Raw genomic sequence first — 23,749 nt, forward strand, 5'->3', positions numbered from 1 at the left:
AACAGCTATAAACTGTCAATACCTCCTCAGATAGTGTGCCACTTTGTATCCACCTCCAATTTACATGCTTGGATTTTGTCCTGCTTGAACTTGTACATACTGTCACAGCTACTCTGTGTTCAAATTTCTGGCCATTCTCTTATGTTCAGAAAACACTTTTTGTTGTAGTCCTCAACATCTCTGACTCTTGGTAGAAAGGGTATAATGATAGGTGTCTTGTTTAAGGCCAAGAATTATTTCAGGCTCCAAATCTCTGCACCTTGATCATTTTGGAGTCTCCGTGTTAATCTCCATCTACTGAAAACAGAAGCTTCTCTGAGGGTTGAGAGTACATTAATATATTGTTATAGTAATGAGCCAATAGGCATAGTTTAGTACTATGTTCATTTAGCAGAATAATAGCAGTAGGCTCTTCTCTATGGCTTATGTCTTGTTAAGTCACATTTTCTTGCTCTGATAATGGTGACAGGGATTGGTTTCATTTCGTGACATGGGAACCAAATCTAATAAGAAAGTTCTGGTGGTTCCCATAACATTCATGACATTATTACACCCATAGACATGTTTTGTTAGATCAATAATTATAGTATCTTGCATTGTTCATGGCTGGGTATGACTAATGATTATTTTTCTCCTCCAGGGGTTTCAATTAAATTTCTACTTTCAATTTCTAATTTGTGCTTTACCAAAGAATCCAGAAAATACTTTGTAGAACAGAATGGCTAAGAGAAGATGTGTCTTTCTTACATTTATTTTATGACATTTATCATTTTAATTTTAAAACTATAATGGATGTAAGGTTTTAAGTTAACATATCTACACAAAATATAGCAATAAAATTGACATAGCTCTACCTTTATAAGAAACTTTTTGTTTTGGATGTAGAGAAATATGGAAAATTTGTAATATCACAAAAATACACCGTTGCTATTGATTTAAATATATTTATTTCAGACCTTTAAGTATTTATTTATCTGGTTTTATATTGAGGTCTTTGATCCACTTGGACTTTAGTTTTGTGCAGGGTGATAAATATGGATCTAGTTTCATTTTTCTGCATGTAGACATCCAGTTGGACCAGCACCATTTGTTGAAGATGCTGTCTTTTTTGCATTGAATGGTTTGGGTTTCTTTGTCAAAAATCAAGTATTCATAGGTGTGTGGGTTTATTTCTGAGTTTTCTATTCGGTTCCACTGATCCACCATTCTGTTTCTATGCCAGTACCAAGCAGTTTTTACTATTATTGCTCTGTAGTACAACTTGAGATCAGGGATGGAAACACCTCCAGAGGATCTGTTGTTGTACAGGATTGTTTTGGAAATTCTGGGTTTTTGTCTTTCCATATGAAGTTGAGAATTTTTCTTTCAAGCTCTGTAAAGAATTGTGTTGGTATTTTGATGGGAATTGAATTGAATCTGTAGATTGCTTTTGGCAGAATGGCCATTTTCAATATGTTAATCCTACCAACCCATGAGCACAGGAGATATTTCCATCTTCTGATGTCTTCGATTTTTTTATTCAGAGACTTGAAGTTTGTTTTTTTTTTTTTTTCAAACAAGTCTTTCACCTGCTTAGTTAGAGTTACCCCAAGGTACTTTATGTTATTAGTGGCTATTGTGAAGGGTGTTGTTTCCCTGATTTCTTTCTCGGCCCTTTTGTCTTGGGTATACAGTAGGGCTTCTGATTCTTTTGAGTTAATTTTGTATCCTGCCACTTTGCTGAAGGTGTTTATCAGCTGAATGAGTTCTCTGGTAGAGTTTTTGGGGTCACTCAGGTATACTATCATATCATCTGTGAATAGTGAAACTTTGACTTCTTCCTTACGATCTGTATCCCCTTGATCTCCTTTAGTTATCTTATTGCTCTAGCAAGGACTTCAAGAACTGTGTTGAAGAGATATAAGAGAGAATGGCAGTCTTGCCTTGTCCCTGATTTCAGTGGGATTGATTCAAGTTTTTCTCCATTGAGTTTGATGTTGATTATAGGCTTGCTGTATATTGCCTTTGCTATGTTTAGGTATGTGTGCCTTGTATCCCTGATCTCTCCAAAACTTTAAACATGAATGGGTGTTGGATTTTGTCAAATGCTTTTTCGGCATCTAGGGAGATGACCATGTGGTTTTTCTCCTTCAGTTTGTTTATATGGTGGATTACATTGATGGATTCCGTATATTGGACTACACTTCCATGCCTGGGATGAGGCCTACTTGGTCATGGTGGATGGTATCTTTTATGTGTTCTTGGATTCGGTTTGCAAGTATTTTATGGAGTATCTTTGCATCAATGTTCATAAGAGAGATAGGTCTGAAGTTCTCTTTTTTTGGATCTTTGTGTGGTTTAGGTATTAAGGTGACTGTGGCCTCATACAATGAGTTTGGTAATGTTCCTTCTGTTTCTATTTTGTGGAATAATTTGGAGATAATTGGAGTTTGCACTTCTTTGAATGTCTGGTAGAATTCTTCACTGAAACCATCTGGCCCTGGGCTTTTTTGGAAGGGAGGCTGTTGATGGCTGCTTCAATTTCCTTGGGGGATATAGGGCTGTACAATCTTTCTACCTAGTCTTGACTTAATTTCGGTAGATGGAATCTATCAAGAAAATTGTCCATTTCTTTTAGATTTTTGAACTTTGTGGCATATAGGCTTTTGTAGTATGACCTAATGATTGTTTGGATTTCCTCATTGTCTATAGTTATGTCCCCCTTTTCTTTTCTGATTTTGCTGATGGAAGACCCTAGAACTCATTTGCACAGGAGACACTTCCTGGACAGAACACCATCAGTACAGGCCCTAAGAGCAACAATCAATAAATGGGATCTCATGAAACTGAAAAGCTTCTGTAAAGAAAAAGACACTGTCGTTAGATCAAAATGACAGCCTACAGATTGGAAAAGGATATTCACCAACCCAACATCTGACAGAGGGCTGATATCTGGAATATATAAAGAACTAATGAAGTTAAAAGGCAATAATTTAAAGAACCCAATTTAAAAATGGAGTATGGAGCTAAACAGAGAATTCTCTGTAGAATATAGAATGGCAGAGAAACACATAAGGAGATGTTCAACATCCCTAGCCATCAGAAAGATGTAAATCAAAACGACCCTGTGATTTTACCTTATACTCATCAGAATGGCTAAGATCAAAAACTCAAAAGATAATGCATGCTGGAGAGGCTGTGGTGAAAGCGAAACCCTCCTCCATTGCTAGTGGGAATGTCAACTGGTACAACCACTATGAAAATCAATCTGGCACTTTCTCAGACAATTAGGAATAGTGCTACCTCAAGATCCAGCTATACCCCTCCTAGGCATATATCCAAAAGATGTTCAAGTACACAACAAGGACATTTGCTCATCCATGTTTTTAGCTGCCTTATTCGTAATAGCCAGAACCTGGAAACAACCCAGATGTCCATCAACGGAGGAATGGATACAGAAATTGTGGTACTTTTACACAATGGAATACTACTCAGCAATTAAGAACATGGAAATCATGAATTTTGCAGGCAAATGGTGGGATCTAGAAAAAAAATCATCCTGAGTGAAGAATCCCAAAAGCAGAAAGACACACATGGTATATCCTATAAGATAGGATAAACATACTAAAATATGTGCACCTAAAGAAGATTAAAAAAAAGAGGTCCAGGGGTAAGATGATCAGTCCTCATCTAGAAAGACAAAGGGGATGGACAATGGAAATAGGAGAAAACAAGTAACAGGACAGTAGCCTACCACAGAAGGCACTTGAAAGACTCTACCTAGCAGTGTATCAAAGCAGATGCTGAGACCCATAACTAAGCCTTTGGCAGAGTGTAGGGAATAATATGAAGGAAGGAGAAATTAGTATATCTTAGAGGGAGGGGGAGCCCCACAAGGTCCAAAAAAATCTGAGCACAGGGGACTTCTATGATAATGTTTATCCAACCAAGGACCATGCATGAATATATCCTACAACCCTTGCTCAAACATAGCTCATGGTAGCTCAGTATCCAAGTGGTTCCTTAGTAAGGAGGACAGGAATTGTCTCTGACATGAACTCATGAGCTTCCCCTCCCCCCCTGAGGGAGGAGCAGCCTTGCTAGGCCACAGATAAGGACATTGCAACTATCCTGAAGATACCTGATAAGCTAGGGCCAGGAGGACTGGGAGGGAAAAAGGGAGTGGGCTACAGCTGGGATACAAGTGAATGTATAAAATTATTTAAAAATGAAAAAATATTAATATAAAATGTATTTATGTATTCCAAGGTCATAGTCTATAGTTCTACTAGAACTTAAAAGAACAAAGTACGTTAATTATATTTAAAATGTTCCAGAACACAGAGATAGAAAATAGACCAGAAATACCAAAACTGAAAAACCATAGTCAATTCTAAATTATTAACGCCAATGAAAGATATAAAATTAAATGTTAACAAATGGGCCATAGCCCCATCAGCCTTACCAGGCCACAGTAGAGGACAATGCAGCCACTTTTGATGAGAACTGATAGACTAAGATCAGAAAGAAGGAGAGGAGGACCTCCCCTATCAGTGGACTTGGGGAGTGGCATGCATGCAGAAAGGGGAGGGAGGGTGGGATTGGCAGGGGAGGAGGGAGGGGCTTATGGGGGGATACAAAATGAATAAAGTGTAATTAATAAAAAAATAAAAGATTTAAAAAAAAGAAAACAACTAAACCAAAATGAGTAGTTTTATACTGAAAATTTTAAAAGATTAAATAATTGGAAAATAATATAATTTAATACAAATCTTTATCAAATAAAATTTGACATTAATTTCCTTAAGTAAAAACATTAATTTAATAAAAATTAAATGACTATGTTTAATCAAAACAGATTATCACAAAGAAAAAAATAAAGTGGGAATTTTAGAAATCTGTATTATTCTACTTACTGGTGAGAGACTCAAGTAATATATCAATATCAAGAATAAAGAAAGTATGTCCCTAATCACATTTGTTATTTAATTATTTGAGAACAATCTAGTATAAATTAAAAAAGCTAAGAAAAATGAGATATCAATATTGGAAACGTTAAAATGCTTCATTATTCATGGACATGAGTATATAACTTAAGATATAGTAAAACAAATGCATGTAAATTATTTTTATTACTATTTTTAGTAATTACAAATTATTCACTTTGTATCCCATGTAGCTCCCTCCTTCTTCCTTCCCAATCCCACTCTCCTTTGCCCTTCTCCATCCATGTCCCTCCCCAGGGCCACTGATACAGGAAGACCTCCACTCCTTCCTTCTGATCCTAGTCTATCAGGTCTCATCAGGAGTGGATGCATTGTCTTCATCTGTGGCCTGGTAAGGCTGTTCCCCCCTCAAAGGGAGGTGATCAAACAGTAGGCCAATCACTTCTTGTCAGAGACAGTCCCTATTCCTACATGGAAACCCACTTTGACACTGAACTGCCATGGGTTATATCTGTGCAGTGGTTCTAGGTTATTTCCATGAATGGTCCTTGTTTGAAGTATCTCAGAAAAGACCCCTGTGCCCAGATTTTTTGGTTCTTTTTCTCTCCTTATGGAGCTTCTCTCCTCTCTTGGTCTTGCTATCTCTCCCTTCTTTCATAAGATACCCTACACTCTGCCCAAAGTTTGGCTATAAGTTTCTGCTATGATACCCTGAAGGATAGAGCATTTCAGAGACCCTCTGGCCTAGGTGTCTGTCCTGTACCCTGTTTTCTCCATCTTCTGATGTGTCCATCCTATTTGCTTTTTTGAATGGAGATTGAGCAACTTAGCCAGAGAACTCCTTCTTGATTAGTTTCTTTAGGTGTACAGGTTTTAGTATATTTATCCTATATTATACATCTATTATCCACTTATGAGTGAGTATATACCCTGTGTGTCTTTATACCTCACATAGGATGATCTTTTCCAGTTCCCACCATTTGCCTGCAAATTTCATGATTTCCTTGTCTTTCATTGCTGAGTAATATTCCATTGTGTAGATGTACCACGATTTCTGTATCCATTCCTCAACTGAGGGGCATCTGGGTTGTTTCCAGCTTCTGCCTATTACAAATAAAGCTGCTACAAACACGGTTGAGCTAATGTTCTTGTTGTGTACTTGATCTTTTGGACATATGCCTAGGAGTTGTATAGATGGATCTTGAGGAAGCACTATTCCTAATTGTATGAGAAAGTGCTAGATTGATTTCCAAAGTGGTTGTACAAGTTTACATTCCCACCAGCAGTGGAGAATGGTTCCCATTTCTCCATATCCTCTCCAGCATGTACTGTCACTTGAGATTTTGATATTAGCCATTCTGGTGGGTGTAAGGTGAAATCTCAGGTCGTTTTGATTTGCATTTCCCTGATGACTAAAGACGTTGAACATTTCTTTAAGTGTTTCTCTGCCATTTGATATTCCTCTACAGAGAATTCTCTGTTTAGCTCTGTATCCCATTTTTTAAAGCAATTAACTAATTTCTTACTGTTTAACTTTTGAGTTCTTTATATATTCTGGATATAAGCCCTCTGTCAGATATAGGGTTGGTGAAGATCTTTTCCCAATCTGTAGGCAGTCTTTTTGTTCTCACGACAGTGTACTTCGCTTTACCGAAGCTTTTCAGTTTCATGAGATCCCATTTATTGATTGTTGCTCTTAGAGCCTGTGATGTTGGTGTTCTGTTCAAGAAGTTGTCTCCTGTGCCAGTGAGTTCAATTTTTCTTCCCCAAGTTTTCTTCTAAGAGGTTTAGTGTGTCTGGTTTTATATTTAGGTCTTTGATCCATTTGGACTTTAATTTTGTACAGGGTGATAAGTATGGTTTTTATGTCGGTACCATGCAGTTTTTAGTATTGTTGCTCTATAGTACAGGTTGAGATCAGGGTTGGAGATACCTCAAGAAAATCTTTTATTATAGAGGATTGTTTTAGCAATTTTGGGTTTCTTGTTATTCCATATGAAGTTCGGAATTTTTCTTTCCAGGTCTGTAAAGAACTGTGTTAGTAATTTGGTGGGAATTGCATTGAATCTGTAGATTGCTTTTAGTAAGATGGCCATTTTTACTATGTTAATCCTGCCAATCCAGGAGCATGGGAGATCTTTTCGTCTTCTGATACCTTCTTCTAATTTTTTCTTCAGAAAATTTTTTTCATACAAGTATTGCCTTACTTGGTTAGGATCACACTAAGGTACTTTATGTCCATTGTGGCTATTATGAATGGTGTTGCTTCCCTAACTTCTTTCTCAGCCCTTTTGTCTTTGAGTACAGGTGGGCTGCTGATTTTTTTTTTTGAGTTAATTTTGTATCCAGCCACTTTGCTGAAGGTTTTTATCAGCTGAAGGATTTTCCTGGAGGAATATTTGGGGTCACTCAAGTATACTATCATATCATCTGCAAATAGTGATACTTTGACTTCTTCCTTTCCAATTTGTATCCCCTTGATTTCCTTTGTCTTATTGCTCTAACAAGAACTTCAAGTACTATCTTGAAGAGATATGGAGAGAGGGGGCAGCCTTGCCTTGTCTGTTTTCAGTGGGATTGATTTCAGTTTCTCTCCATTGAGTTGGATGTTGGCTATAGGCTTGCTGTATATTGCCTTTACTATGTTTAGGTATGTGCTTGTATCCCTTATCTCTCCAAGACTTTAAAAATGAATGGATGTTGTATTTTGTCAAATGCCTTTTCAGAATCTAAGGAGATGATCATGTTGATTTTCTCCTTCAGTTTGTTTATATGCTGGATCACATTGATGGATTTCCATATCTTGAACTATCCCTGCATGCCTGGGATGAAGCCTACTTGACTATGGTGGATGATATCTTTGATGTGTCCTTGTTTTCGTTTGTAAATATTTTTTGAGTATTTTTTGCATCAATGTTTATAAGGGAGTTTGGCCTGAAACTCTTTCTTTGTTGGGTCTTTGTGAGGGTTTAGTTACCAAGGTGACTATGGCTTCATAGAATGATTTTGGTAGTGTTCCTTTTGTTTCTATTTTGTGGAATAGTTTGAAGAGTGCTGGTGTTTTCTTTTCTTTGAAGATCTGGTAGAATTCTATACTGAAACCATCTGGCCCCTGCGCTGTTTTCTTTTTTTTTTTTTTTTTTTGGTTTTTTTTTTGTTTTTGTTTTTTTTTTTTTGCATGGGAGACTTTTGATAACCACTTCTATTTCCTTAGGGGACATAGGATTATTTAATTGATTTACCTGGTATTAATTCAACTTTGGCAAGTGGAATCGATCAAGAAGATAGTCCATTTCATTTAGATTTTCAAATTTTATGGTTTATAGGCTTTTGAAGTAAGACCTAATGATTGTTTGGATTTCCTCAGTGTCTGGTGTTATGTCCCCCTTTTCATCTCTGATTTTGTTGATTTGGATAGTGTCTCTCTGCCTTTTAGTTACTTTGGCTAAGGGTTTATCTATCTTGTTGATTTTCTAAAAGAACCAGGTCTTGGTTTTATTGTTTCTTTGAATTGTTTTATTTGTTTCTAATTTATTGATTTCAGCCTTCAGTTTGATTATTTCCTGTAGTCTGTTCCTTTTTGGTGTATCTGCTTCTTTTTATTCTAGGTCTTTATGTGAGCCATTAAGTTGCTTGAATGAGATGTTTTGAATTTCTTCTTGAATGTACTTAGTGCTATGAACTTTCCTCTTAGCACTACTTTCATTGTTTCCCATCAGTTTGGGAATGTTGTGTCTTCATTTTCATTGAATTCTAGGAAGACTTTAATTTCTTTCTTTATTTCTTCCCTGACTCAGCTGTCATTTATTAGCGAGTTCTTCAGTTTCCATGTCTGTGCAGTCTTTTTGCTATTTCTGTTGTTGTTGAGGTCCAGCTTTAGTCCATGTTGATCAGATAAGATACAAGGGATTATTTAAATCTTCTTGTATCTGTTGAGGTTCACTTTGTGACCAACTATATGGTTTATTTTGGAGAAATTTCCATGAGGTGCAGAGAAGAAGGTAAATTCTTTTGTGTTTGGGTGAAAGGTTCTGTAGATATCTGTTAGGTCCATTTGATTCATGACCTCTGTTAGAGATATTGTTTCTTTGTTTAACTTCTGTTTTGTTGACCTGTCCTTTGTTGAGAGAGGGGTGTTGAAGTCTCCCATTATTAATGTGTGGAGCTCTATGTGTGGTTTAAATTTTACTGATTTTTTTTTTTTTTTTTTTTTTTTTTTTTACAAATGTGCGTGCCCTTGTATTTGAGACATAGATGTTCAGGATTGTGATGTCTTCCTGGTGGAATTTTCCCTTGATGAGTATGAAGGGTCCTTTCCCATCTCTTTTGATTAATTTTGATTGAAAGCCTATTTTGTTAGATATTAGAATGGTTACTCCTGCTTGCTTCTTGGGTCCATTTGCTTGGAAAGCCGTCTTCCAGACCTTTACTCTTGGGTAATGTATATCTTTTTGACTTAGGTGTGTTTCTTGTATGCAACATATTGTTGGATCTTTTTTATGCATTCATTCTATTCATATAAATTATTTTTAATACAATTAATAAAATCACCTTCCTTTTACATTATATTCTTATGGATGTATATGAACGTAATATTTACATTACATTTTTTTGAAAGTAGCAAAGCTGAGAAAATTGCAATGGAGCTGTGAGCTGGAGAGAGTATCATCATAGACCAGAGAATGTTTATATGCAAGGAATTTGACTGTATTTATAAATAAGCAAAAATAATAAGAGTAGCTTTTTCACTAACAAAGAATTTGTTAACAACTCGGTTCCCTAGTAGGGGGAATGGGTACTTTTTCTGACTTGAACTCAATCGCGGGCTCTTTGACCACCTCTCCCTGAGGGGAGAGAAGCCTTGCCAGGCCACAGAGGAGGACAACGCAACCAGTCCTAATGAGACCTGATATAATAAGGTCAGATGGAAGGGGAAGAGGACCTCTCTTATCAGTGGACTTGGAGAGGGTAATGGGAGAAGATGAGAGAGGGAGGGTGGGATTGGGAGGGAATGAGGGAGACAGCTATAGCTGGGATATAATGTGAATGAATTGTAATTAATATAAAAAATAAAAATTTAATTAAAAAACAAGTATAGAGAACAAGAAATCTAGAAAGATTTCTGAGATGTTGGTTTTAAATTAGAGGTGTTGGATATGTGCTCAAGAGATGGAGTAGAAAGAGACAAACAGACTTGCAGTCAGGCACTCAGATGTACACACACACATACAGCAAGAGAGAGAGACAGAGATAGAGAGATGGAGAGCCAGAGGATGAAAGAGAAACAGAGATACATATAAAGAATGGATATGCTACGTTCACGCCATATGTATGCATAAATTTTGCTCATGTATCTCACACTCCTCTCAGAGGATTTAAGGAATCTTAAAAAAGAACTGATATTTTGATTAGAACAGTAAAAGTACAAGATGTTTCTGAAATATCTTAATGTGTTGGAAATTAAGTAGGTGACCAGAGAAAGGGATGTTTCAATAGAAAATTAGAGCACATCCAAAATAACATAGAAACTCATTTATAAGTGCATTCAGAAAATCCTTATTTTTTTAATTGGAGTTAAGTTAAACCTCCTCCCCACTGGGAAAGGTAGACAACTGTAGAAGAACACTGTAATATAGAGTTGCCATTAAATGTCCCTTTGATGTATTTTTTTTCTACTTCTAGTGCAATTTCATTCCTTTGGGCATCCATCCTGGAATTGATAACATTAATATGGCAGGATTAGTTACAAAATATCTCTCACTGCAGAAACTTCATGTTAAAAAAAGAACACAGTCAAAATTTAAAAAAATCAAAGTAGATTAGCAAGTTGGCTCAGTGCACAAAGTGGATTACACACACACACACACACACACACACACATATCTATATACATATATGCCCTTGGATTTCCTGGAACTTGCTTAGTACATCAGACTGGCCTCAAACTCAGATCCACCTGTCTTTCCCTCCTGAGTGCTGTCTTTGACCTCCCCACCCCACCCCCCCAAGGGAGGAGCAGTCCTGTTAGACCACAGAGGAGGGCTTCACAGCCAGTCCTGAAGATACCTGATAAAACAGGATGGGATGAATGGGGAGGAGGTCTCCCCTATCAGTGGACTTGGAAAGAGGCACGGTGGAAATGAGGGAGGGAGGGTGGGATTGGGAGGGAATGAGGGAGCGGGACACAGCTGGGATACAGAGTTAATAAAATGTAACTGATAAGAAAAAAAATAAAATTAAAAAAAAAGTGAGTGCCACCATGCCTGGCCTTTACTTTATATTTTGAGTCAGAGTTGTATTATGATGTTCAGGCAGGCCTTGAAATTGTAATCTTCTGAGCTCAATCTCCTGAATAGCTAGGATTACAGTCTTGTAACTTGTAGGCCTGGAAATTCTGAAACATAAATATTTATTTTCTCCCAGTCTATTAGTAAACGTTTTGATGTTAATTCCATGAATTACACTGTCTTTTTCTTTTATGTTACTGCTATAAGTTACACAGGTTATCTTTAAAATATATTTCAATTATTTATTTTGGCAAGTGTGCATAATATAATCAGTAAGTGGATAAATGACTAGGACTGTAGGTTCAGAATTCATAGTTTGGATAACAACTTAAAATATATTCCTTCTTTTGTTGAGATATATGTCTATCCAAAGTTTGTGTGTGTGTGTGTGTGTGTGTGTGTGTGTGTGTGAATGTACGTATGTGTTTGTGTATGTATGTGTATCTGAGTGTCTATGAGATTGTGTGTATTAAAAACGAAAACAACAGCAACCAACAAACACAAAATAACTAAAGCAATCTTCTACAATACAAGATATTCTAGAGGTATCTCCATCCCTGAACTCAAGGTGTGCTATAGAGCAAGAGTAATAAAAACTGCATGGCACTGACATAGAAATAGACTGATGGATCAATATAATTGAATCCAAGACCCAGAAATAAACCCACACAAATACAGACACCTGAGTTTTTACAAAGACGTCAGAACCATAGAATTGAAAAAAGATAACATCTTCAGCAAATGGTGCTGGTCTAAGTCCACATGCAGAAAAATGTAAATTGATCCAAATCTATCTCCCTGCAGAAAACTCAACTCCAAGTGGATCAAAGAACTCAACATAAAACCAAACACTCTAAATCTTTTAAAGGAAAAAGTGCAGAAGAGCCTTGAACTCATTGACACAGGAGACAATTTCCTGAACAGAACACCAGCAGTTCAGGCTCTAAGACCAATAATTAACAAATGGGACCTCATGAAACTGAGAAGCTTCTGTAAAGCAAAGGACACTGTTAACAGAGAAAAACAACAGACTACAGATGTGGGAATTATCTTTACCAAACCTACATTTGACAGAGGGCTAATATTCAGACTATATAAAGAATTCAGGAATTTAGACACCAACAAAACAAATAACCCAATTAAAATTGGCATACAGAGCTAAACAGAATTCTCAACAGAGAGATATTGAATGACAGAGAAACACTTAAAGAAATGCTCAACATCCTTAGTCATCAAGGAAATGCAAATCAGAATAACTTAACTCTGAGATTCTATCTCACACCCACCAGAAAGGCAAAAATCAAAAACTCAGGTTACCTCACTCAGTATAATCTCTTCTTGTTCCATTTGCCTGCAAATTTCAAAATTTCCTTGTTTTTAAAAGCTGAGTAGTATTCCATTGTGTAGATGTACCACAATTTCTGTATCCATTCCTCTGTTGAGGGACATATAGGTAGTTTCTGGATTCTGGCTATTATAAATAAAGCTGCTATGAACATAGTTGAGCAAATATTCTTATCAAATGGTGAGGAATCTTTGAGTATATGCCCAGAGAGATATAGCTGGATCTTGAGGTAGTGCTAGTCCCAATTTTCTGAACAAGTGCCAGATTGATTTCCAAAGTGGTTGTACCAGTTTATACTCCCACCAAAATTGGAGGAGGGTTCCCTTTCTCCATATCCTCTCCAGCATGTGCTCTCACTTGAATTTCTGATCTTAGCCATTCTGATAAATGTAAGTTATCACACTGGGGCATCTGTGAAGGTTTTTGTGTCTTTTGAGAAAGGAAGTGTCAATTGTACCTTTTAGCTGAGGAGAATTCTAATTTCACTATTCATTAGATACTTCTCATAGACCTAAGTTGTGAAACCAGTCAAAGCTATATTTTGTTGGTGGCGATTACCAATATGTCTTCCTCATTGGTCAACAGTATGAATCAAGACTTACCACCCAGCATCTATATTAGGTTAAAGTTTCCAAGCAATTGAAGTTTTTCATGAATTACATTAGGTACATGATCTTGTCATCTTGTCGATTCTCCATAATTATCTAGATAATATAACTTTATGTTATATGTAATTAATCAAAAGATTATAAAGCATAAGAAGACATAAAGTTAAAGGTTGACTAAATAACAGAACTCCCATTTCTCAAGAGACTACCTAATGGATATGCATGTGTGGGAGGGAGTGGAGGGAGATGTAGGGTGTAGGGAGATGTAGAAGCAGATATAGATGATGTCAATTACTAAGTAGAAAGAAAGATAACCAACTATGAAGATGGTTTAGACTAACGACTCTCAACCTGTTCCGGGTTATGACACACTGATTTTGTCTAATTTTACTAATTCCCCAAAGAAGTATGTGAGTTCTTAAAAGTAATTGAAGTAGAATTAAATATTATGTTAATTAAACATGGCTTAAATGAATTTTAAATGGTCCACAATGGTTTTACCCCTTGGAATAGCTACAAATTGCCAATCCTGATTTTGTGACAACTCAGAGTATTAGGAACTGAAAACTTCACCAGCATGGATGAGGAGATCAAGTCAGAATATCTGTTGGATTATTTGAGATTGTGTTAAAAATTTTGTTTGAGATGTTTCTGGGTGCTGGTTTTCAAGCCACTGTGATATCTGTGCACTCAACATCCTTGTCAAGTGTTTCACACCTTCTCTGAATTGTTTCCTTCTGTAATATGCCTTCTTTGGTGAAGCTAGTTATTAATCCTTCTCCTCTGCTTTCCTCTCCTTCATCCACAAGTATCTGTTGAGATTATCATCCTCCATAGACTCTGCTCTAGGGAAGGAATAAGTTCTCACATCCCTGACTTTCCAAATCATTCCTATAATCTTGTACTAAAAATATAGAGGTATTGCCTGATCCTTTCCATGAACCTCATCCTTGGAATGGACTTGTTTTTCTGTGATTATATTGATTGTTGTGTTCAGTGCTGAAATAAGCTGAATTTCCTATTCCCCACTCTTATGAGAAACTTCCACTAAAAGTTTTCATTTTATTTTCAAAAAAAGTTAAATCTTTTTTCCCCTACATATTCAAATTCATTTCACTTCAAACCTTTGTGCTCGTATGAGATTTGATCACAGGAGATAATTTTTCTTCCTAGTAACTTAATTTAGCCTGTACTCCTATTTATGCATTTAATAAAGTACAGTCACACCCAAAATTGTGTTTTTCAATCTTGCTTTGAGCACATTGATAGAAGCTATTGTTAACTATATATTCTTCCTATCAGCCTATTCAAAGTTCTTTGTTAACAATTAGTCATGAGGACTCAACCATACGCTTTTGCATTATGCAATCATTAAATTCAGGAGAAATGACAATGCTTCATGACATGCATATTTTCCTGATGTATTTTAAGTGAAAAGAGGATACAAAATAATACCCCATTTTTTCTATTACAAATATTTTTATACACATATGCAAAGTCCTGTGCATGCATTTAAGAAAAAAATAAAGACTAAAAGTTGTATACCAAAGTGCTAATGCTGCCTGGATGTAGAGGTTGGGGTACCTCAATTTATGTTTCTCTTTCTCCATGTTTTCAAGTCCTCAGTAACGGGAATGAAAAAGAGGTGATTTTAGGTAATTCAATTAATTATCAGGGTCAACCAGCATGTGTGGTAAAGGTAACAATCCTTACCCAAAGAAATTAACACCTTTGTTGTTATGAATTTAGGTTACCTTTTAAAGGAGGAAAATATCTCTAAAAGCTAAAGAGAAATGAGTAGTAATTTAGTGAGCTTGAAACAGAAATTTTACAAAACAATTTTGAAAAAAAATAATAAAATAAAACTGATTTCTGTCTGACTTGGTTTTCATGTGCTTGACCATTTTTTTCCTCAAGGGCCAATGTTTTATGCTCCAAAAGAGAAAAAGCTACTGCCCTTGTTTTCTGTTGCATCTTCCACCTCTCTCCCTGCTCTTTTCTCTGAACTTCTACACAACCAAAAATAGCAATTCACACAGACTATGCTCAAATATTCATGGACAATCTAGGACATTTCTGTTCTCTAAAAATGCTAGCTTAGCCATATTTTTAAAATTTTGAAAAACATTCCTTAATACAGGTGACAGAAGGTTAGTGTCTAGAATATATAAAGAACTTAGTAAACTAGATACTAAGAAAACAAACAACCCAATAAAAATTGGGGCATATAACAAAACAGATGTACTTACAAAAAAGGATACAAATGGCTGAGAAATGTGTGGAAAATGTTCATTATTCTTAGTCATTAGAGAAATGAAAATTAAAATGATATTTATATTTTCATCTCATACCACTTAAAATGACTAAGATTAAAAACAAAGACATTTTTATGTCCCTAGCCGCCCTGCTGTTGAGGGCCATGTTGATATCCATGGTCTGTTCTGCCACCAGAAACCATGCTAAGGTCAATGACTTGTACGGACACCGGGGACATGTTGATGTCTATGGTGCATGTTGTTGCCAGAAACCATGTCATCCTTGCTCCCACTGACTGTAAAGGGCAAGGAAGCTACTTTTATGGTGGTATAGATAACTGTAGACTCAGTTGAAAAAGAGAATCATAGAAGGCTGTGACAACACCTACCCACCTCCACCCTTACCATGGCAAATGAAAGTTACAGATTAGACAAGAAGCCATGAAAGAGAACTCTTAGAAATTGTGATAATGCTAAAGTGTAGCTATCCACAACTGCTGGCTTTAGCACAGGGAGCAGGTTGGAAAGGACTCAGCTTTTGTTCCTTTTTTTAAATTTTTTATATTAATTAAAGTTTATTTACTTTGTATACAAGCTGTAGTACCCTCCTTTATTCCCTCCAAATTCCAACCTTCCATGCCTCTTCTCCTCCCATTACCCACCCCAAGTCGACTGACAGGATTGGTCCTTCTCCCCTTCCCTCTGACCATAGCCTATCAGGTCTCATCAGGACTGGCCACATTGTCTTCCTCTGGGTCTCTTAAAGCTTCTCCCCACTCAGGGGGATGTGCTCAAAGAACCAGTCACTGATTTTATGTCAGAGACAGTCCCTGTTCCTCTTACTAGAGACCCCACTTGGATAGTGAGCTGCCATGGGCTATATCTGTGCATGGGTCCTAAGTTACATACATGCATGGTCCTTGGTTGGAGTGTCAGTCTCAGAAAAAGATCCCTGGGCCCAGATTTTTTGGTTCTGTTGCTCTCCTTGTGGAGCTCCTCTCCCTTCCAGGTCTTTCATCTCTCCCTCCTTTCATAATATTCCCTGCACTCTGCCCATAGTTTGGCTATGAGTGTCAACATCTGCTTTGATATGCTGCTGGGTAGAGTTTTTCAGAGGCCCTCTGTGGTAGACCCCTGTTCTGTTTCTTGATTTCTCCCTCTTCCTATGTCCTTTCTGAGTGAAGATTGAGCATCTTATTCAGAGTCCTCCTTCTTGCTTAGCTCTTTAGGTGTACAGATTTTAGAATGTTTATCCTATATTATATGTCTAATATCCACTTATAGGTGAGTATATATCATGTGTGTCTTTCTGCTTCTGGGATACCTTACTCAGGATGATCTTTTCTAGACCCCCCAATTTACCTGCAATTTTCATGATTTTCTTGTTTTTAATTGCTGAGTAGTATTCCATTGTGTAAATGTACCATAATTTCTGTATCCATGCCTTCTTTGAGAGACATCTGGGTTGTTTTCAGATTCTGGCAAATACAAATAAAGCTGCTATGAACATGGATGAGCATATTTCCTTGTTGTATATTTGAATATCTTTTGGATGTATGCTTAGGAGTGATATAACTGGTTCTTGAGAAAGCACTATTCCTAATTGTCTGAGAAAGCTCCATATTGATTTCCAAAGTGGTTTACAAGTTTTCATTCCCACCAGAAATAGAGAATGGCTACCCATTTTCCACATCCTCTCTAGCATGTGTTCTCACTTCAGATTTTGAGCTTAGCTATTCTGATGGGTGTGAGGAGAAATCTCAGGATCATTTTAATTTGCATATCCTTGAAGACTAGGGATGTTGAACATTTCTTTAAGTGTTTCTCTGCCATTCGAAATTCCTCTACCGAGAATTCTCTGTTTTGCGCTGTACTCCATTTTTAATTGGATTCCTTGATTTTTGCCTTTTAACTTATTGAGTTCTTTTTATATTCTTGATATTAGACCTCTGTCAGATATAGGGTTGTTGAACATTCTTTCCCAGTCTGTAGGCTGTCGTTTTGTTCTGAAGACAGTGTCCTTTGCTTTACAAAAGCTTTTCAGTTTAATGAGGTCCCATTTATTAATTGTTGCTCTTAGAGCCTGTGCTGTTGGTGTTCTGTTCAGGAAGTTGTCTCCTGTGCCAATGAGTTCAAGGTTCTTCCCCACTCTTTCTTTTAACAAGTTTAGTGTGTCTGGTTTTATGTTGAGGTCTTTGATCCACTTGGACTTTCATTTTGTGTCACGTGAGAAATGTGGATTTGTTTTCTACATGTAGACATCCGGTTAGACCAGCACCGTTTGTTGAAGATGCTATCTTTTTTTTCTATTGTATGGTTTTGGCTTCTTTGTCAAAAATGAGGTATCAGTAGGTATGTGAGTTATTTCTGGGTCTTCTGTTAGATTCCATTGATCCACCATTCTGTTTCCATGCCAGTATCATGCAGTTTTTATTACTATTGCTCTGTAGTACAGCTTGATATCAGGGATGGAGATACCTCCTGATGATCTTTTGTTCTACAGGATCATTTTGGCAATTCTGTGAACCCCATGTTTTAATTAGATTACTTGATTGTGTTGATTTTTAACTTTTTGAGTTTTCATTGTCATTGGAATGGAATTTTGGAGCCTTGTACACATTACTCAAGCAAACCAGCATCAAGCTACATTCATTGTCCACAGAATTTCTACCTTAACCACCGTGTTCTATTCTTTAAAGAAACTACCTTTATTAACAGAGATAGCTTCATGTTATGTGATCAAGGCATTTGTACATATCCCAGAGCTTAGAAGGGCCTTAGACTTGGAGTTCACCTATGCATTTAATACAGTTTAATATGTTGAATATTTTTTGTCACTGAAGTCTAAAAGCACAATTGCATTCATACCCGGAGCTTGCAGCTTCTAGTGGCATGCAGTTCTATTTTCACAGCCTTTCCATCTCTTTTTAACAGATTCTTGGCTATGATTCCCTCAACCCCATCCAACCTGTCCAATTCTATCTCATCATTCTCTGCTCTTCCAACTTGTCCTACACTATCTCATCATTCTCTACCCTCAGAGGCTTGAAAACATGATCACAGATAAGTTTAGTTTCAGGTACAGGAAAGATGCAAAATATTACTTTTGATCACGTTAACAGTTATCCTAGCCACAGACTATCCCTGACATAAGACTGATGATCTACATAGAGCTAACATTTAATATACCTTTGGTAAGTTGAGGCACCCTCTTTATGGAAAGGTAAAAGGTTAGCCTTCTTGTCCAGCACTGGGGTCAGGAAAAGTCTGATATTCAGTAGACCCGTACAACTGAATCAACTCTTAATAAAAGGTTACTAGATACCCTTGAGTGTCTGTACCTGCTTTTTAAGCATGCCTGCACCTGAGATGGTGTGACACTAAATAGCTAAATTAAGGCAGTGTGGCAGGTTGAAGACAGACTTAGAAAAAACAGCTATATGTTTGAGGAGCTTTAGGAGAAATTTTTTTTTTCTTAGAGGGGCTTTATCTTCATAGATACATCCTGTGCTGGACCTGAAAATTATGTTGCCAGTCCTATGTATGAGGTATATCCATTACTAAATCACTTGGATATCCCAAGGCCCATACCTTAGAGCTGATGAGGTCATAACTATCTGTACTTTCAATGAGGTTCTTTAAGGTGTGTATTTTGCAGTGGGCATTTTCACACGCTAAGGAATTATAACTTACTCTTTGAAGCACGGTTCGATAAGGTCCATTTCATCAGATCCTCTCAGTTGTAGTAAGTATCACACCACATCAAAGGATAGTGTTCAGTACATAGTGTTCAAGGGTTATGAATCAATAAGCCTGAATTCTAATTTTACCTTCGCCACTGATTACCTGAATGATCTCTAGAATATAGTTTTTCTCTTGGGCATGTTCTGAAAATAACAGTTTTTATTAATCTAGTGTTTTCTATCATTGAAATTCTGGAGATAGGCTTAGATAAAGATGGCGAGAGCCAGGTAATGAGTACATCATACTTCTTTTAGGCAAACATAATGCTCTGTCATGCTTTCAATCTTGAAGATGTTTCAGTGCTGAAAATATTGAAATCAAACATTCTCCATTCTTTCTGTGGCCCTGTTACTACCTTTGGGTTCCAATTTGGAAAACTGTGCTTAAAGGTCATTTTTCATTACAGGATGCAATCTATATACATACTTATATCTGAGACTGGAAAAGAACAGAAATCTAGAGAGGCCATCAGATTGACTTGGTGGTGGAGAGACAAACATTAAGGGTGATTGAAGAAAAAGAAGTTCAGTTTCCATACATACAGATATTATATGTACCTATAAAAATCAAAGACTTTGCTGCATTCTGGTCTTCTAAGAGACAAGACTTTCAACTTTGCCTTTGTTGCACAACAGAATATAAGAATACATAGTAGAGAAAGTAGACTGTATTAGCAAGGATGTCAGTTGTGAGTGAATTCCAACTGTTTATTTCTTTTAGCCTCTACTAAGTAATGAGGTCCCATGGTAGGCCTATGATTAGACATAAAAAAATTCATCAAACATGTTTCTGTTTGAAACATGTTTAAAAGGTATTCACGCCAAGTGAGAAAAAAATCTAAGTAAAAATTTGAGTATTTCACTAGATGTCAAAATATCATAAACCTAAAAGAGACATGCAAAGTGAATTAGAAAGAGGGATTTTTTTTTTACTTCCTTCTAAACATTAGGAAAAGTTACCTACAAAAATACAGAATTTAAGTTAAGGGTGAATAATACTTACACAAGGACTGGGTTCATTTTTTGATGTATTCAGGACTATGGAATTTGTCTCATGGAAAGCAGACACCTGGAAATATTTTAAGCAGTGTGGCAAGTAAGAGGGAGTTGCTATGATCAGACTAATTTAATCTCTAACTAGTTTGATATACTGTGCATGAGTCATATTAACCATTTAAATTTGTGGCTGCCTTATAAAAAGTGAATTGGATAGGACACAGAACATTTTCAGGAAGAAAGGATGCAACATCAGTGATTTAATCCAAGTGTGAAAGGAGAACATCTTGATCTGGAACAGTGATGGTGAAGAAAAACCTAACTCAAGAGAATGGAGAGAGAACTGATATGGATGTGGTACTTGGAGTTGCAGATAAAAAAAGGGAGTGCCAATGATTTAATCTTAGCTATGGAGCTGTAAAAGTTACTTATATGGGAGACAAGGAAAGAAGAATAGGTTAAAGAGGTTCTGTTTTTAAATGTTATGTGTGCCCGAGGGTCTACTAAGTGCTTCAGAATCTGGAATTCTCGGGTTTGGGCTTTTCAAAGCCATCAAGTAAGTTATGTGTCTTCCATAACACCTAGGAGTAAAAAGATCCTTGAAAATTTATTTCCAAGATTACACAATTCTTCAAAGTAGATTCTAAAGATAAAACATGCTTGGAATTCAAAGATTGTGCCTGATTGTAGATGGAAATATTACCTTGATTTTTCTGCTTATTGATAATGATAGGGATTTGATGTGTTTATTTTGTCTTTGATTTTGAGATGTGGTCTCATCATATAGCCCATGCTAGCACTGAAGCCTACATGCTGCTTCATCTCACTGGCACTGTTTTGATTTTAGGTATGTGCCACCATCCCAGGCTCCAGGTAAATACTATTTTCTGGTTTTCCTTGCAGCTTGTGCCAGTAGTATTATTTCTCTACAGCTAGTTGTTAGAGTTCGGTAAATTTCCTAGATTCTCTTTTCATTCATAAAATAAAAATAAGGTTTTATATTTTTAGATGGTTTCATGAATAGAGGCTTTTTGTTTTTTGTTTGTTTTTTCGGTACAAGGTAGTGAAGATGAAACACAGGGCATAATGCAATCCAAGCAAATGCTCTTTCACTGAGCTATCCCATCAGCCCCATTGCTCAGAGTATTTAGAAAATATAACAATCACCACATATTTATTGCATAGCTTCTGATGAGTAGCTGTGGCCTAATGAGTTAACTGGAGTTGTATTTCCATTTGTGTTTCTTGTTGCAAGAATATTCAATAATAACAGTAATCTTTGTTTAGTTCCACTCAAAATTTGCATGCAGCAATCACAGGTGCAATTCAAAACTGGATGTCTCAGTAAGCAATGAGCAATTGTCTTTTTTAAATGATCTGGAAATTAGAATTTGTAAGTCTTCTCTATTTTGTATTTTTTTTAAAGATTTTCCCCTATAATTCTCAGTATACCGAGGAACCTTCTGAATCCTTAACACAGATATTGACTGAATCTAATTCAAACTATGGTGCACCAAATCTTCATTGTAAGTAAATGCATGAAAGAATAATTTTATTTGCAGTCAGCCCAGTTGACACCCATGGCTTCTTTTGTAAAACATGGTAAAATTAAATGTTTCTAACCTCTGTTATCTGGAGATTATTTAAACTTCTGACAAGTATTATGCAAGTTCACCAGTAAGACTGACATATTTATGGTCATTAAATTAGAAATTTCCTTCTTTAGTATTGCTCATTAAATAACTGTCTCAGAAAATAGATTGTGTGGTACATATAATCTACCCCTACTACATTTTTATTTATCCACACAACCACTTCTAAACGCTTAGCCAGTGAAATTAAATTCTTCTTAACAAGACTTCATATTTAGGCAAGTAAAACACTGAGCAAAATGTAGTTCTTTGTAAATCTATTATTTCTTGAGACACAAAATCAATTAGAGATTGTGCCTCAGTATTTTCTGTAACGCAGCTTTTACTTCCTGATTTCTCAAAGATGAGAGGATTAAATATGGGGATCACCACTGTATAAAACACTGAGATCATCTGATTTCCTGCTTGAGATCCATGCCAAGAGGGCTGCAAGTACGTGTACATAGTAGTTCCATTGTAGAGAGTAAGTGCAGTTAAATGGGGAGCATGGGTGGAGAAGGTCTTCTGTTTGCCAGAAGCTGATGGGATGCCCATGATAGTCATTAATATAGACTTTTAGGAAAGAAGAATTACCATTTCTTTGGTGACAAGGGCAAATCCCCCACAGACAACAACCAAGATCTTCTGGGTTACCCACTGATCAGAACAGACCAATGTCAGCAATGAGGGGATACCACAGAAGAAGTGTAAAATGACATGGGGCTGGCAAAATGACAGTTGTGAGTTGGAAGTTGTTACAGCAACCATGTTAAATAACCTAGCAAGGTAACATCCTGCTGCCAAAAAGACAATCCTCTCCAAATGGTAATATAGTAAAACAGTGGCCAACAAATGACTGTTCAATGCTCATAGGCCATGGCCAAAAATTTCATTCATCAGAAGCAAAAATTATGAACAAGCTCATTTGAGCCATTCATCCAAAGAAAGAAACGTCTTGTAGCTGAGATAATAAATTAGCTAAAGTCTTTGCGGTTGTGATAGAAGAGAAGCAGACATCAAGGAGGGACAGATTTGAGAGAAAAAAAAAGTATGTAAGTGAGTGGAGACGGTGACTGACTTGAAGTAGTACCACTGGCCTACGTTCCCCAGTACAGTGATAAAATAAATAACAAAAAAGAGTCCAAAAATTGAGACCACAAGCTGATGGTTATCTGTCAAACCAAGAAAAATGAATTTAGTCTCTGTAGATGAATTCTCCATTGATGTGACAAAGAATCACTCTTGACTTGTTTAAAACTCATTAGGCATGCTTTAAGAAAATAAAAGAAAACTCGCTGATATAAGTAAAATAGTCCTTCTCAAAACACATAAGCCAGGACACTATCAAACCCATCCCCTTATCTATAGTCTCATATCAAACTCCCTTCCATACAGTAGTACCATCTCCAGATAAAATGTGTAATATGGAAAGGCTGAAGAGAAATAGAAAAGCAAGAAAGAGGTTAACAAAACTCAGGGCCTAATAGGAATTCAGGAGGGAACAAAAGACCAAAGGCCCAGGAGGCAAACTGGACTTTACATTTGTCAAAGGAATAAGTGAAGATTTACTACACGGTCTTACAAAAATAACAACAAAATCAAAACAAAATAGTGCAGTGTAATTTTACCTCCTTCTCCCTCTCATACCTACAAAATTGAAACAAGGCATGAGGCAAATGGGTCAACTAATGGCAAATGGATCAAATGGGTCAAGTACTTCAATCACAGACCACCTTTCCCCATACCATCAGAATCTGGAACATTATTTTTGACACAGTAGACATTATCATCACTTACTATTTGTGTTGGTAAGCACAGCATTTTTCAAAATCATGTTTATCGTCTCACTAAAATACTATTTCTGGTGTTAGAGTATCCCCAAATGACCACAAGATATTGAACTCAGATGTGAAGGTACTGCTTCGATCCTATGAAGGAGCAAGCAAATATGGGCAAACC

General features: G+C 36.6%; 1 pseudogene; it reads right to left on the minus strand.

Annotated features, from left to right (window-relative positions):
* Window positions 1-22,095: 22,095 nt before the first annotated feature.
* Window positions 22,096-23,011, minus strand: LOC129684816 (olfactory receptor 5F1-like; annotated as a pseudogene).
* Window positions 23,012-23,749: the final 738 nt, after the last annotated feature.

This window comes from Psammomys obesus, unplaced genomic scaffold, assembly GCF_907164565.1.
Source record: "Psammomys obesus unplaced genomic scaffold, mPsaObe1.curated_primary_1811, whole genome shotgun sequence".
In the NCBI taxonomy this organism is placed as follows: domain Eukaryota; kingdom Metazoa; phylum Chordata; class Mammalia; order Rodentia; family Muridae; genus Psammomys; species Psammomys obesus.